This window comes from Triticum dicoccoides, chromosome 4B (assembly GCF_002162155.2).
Source record: "Triticum dicoccoides isolate Atlit2015 ecotype Zavitan chromosome 4B, WEW_v2.0, whole genome shotgun sequence".
Taxonomy (NCBI): Eukaryota; Viridiplantae; Streptophyta; class Magnoliopsida; order Poales; family Poaceae; genus Triticum; species Triticum dicoccoides.
The window spans coordinates 546027097-546027776 of NC_041387.1; positions in this window are offsets into that span (position 1 = coordinate 546027097).

Sequence of the window (680 nt, forward strand, 5' to 3'; positions counted from 1 at the left end):
CCTCGTCGTCGCTGCCGCTGTCCTCCTCGTCACTCCCGCCCGAGGAGGAGTCTTCGCTATCAGAAGAGCTCTCCACGCAGCACCTTGCCCGAGTCCCGAAGCACCCAAAGACCTTGATGGAGAGGAGGCCGCCCTCCATTAGCTTGAAATGGAGGGTGAGCCCCGCCGTCAAGCGATGGATATGAGCGAACGCCTTCCACCCTTGGCCAAGATACATCATGTGAGGGGCTGGAAAGTCGACGCGAGCTCGCGTACCCCTGATCCAACAGCCCCTCATGTGCAATCGCAAGGACTCCAGCGGATCCAGCTCCATCTCGCTCGTGAATGGAGTCGGGGGACGACGACGACGACGAGGCGACCGGCGCAGTCTGACGAAGAACTCGCAAGGGTCATCCCCAACATGGCCCTCCATGGGGGGAGGAACTACTGGTGGAGGCGGGACCGGCGCGCCGCCCCGTTCTCCTCTTCCCTGAGCGCCTCGGCCTCGCCCGCGGCCTCGCCCCCTCCCCTTCCCCTCGCGGCTGGCTCTGCCACCGCGGGTAAAGGGGAAGGGAGGGCGCGTTGTCGAGCAGCGACCCTCGCCGCCACCATTGAAGAGCCAGGATTCCCTCTCTCCATGGCGGGTGGGGAAAGGGGGGGAGCAGAAGCTGAAGGAAAGAGAAGATGGAAGAGTGCGGGAC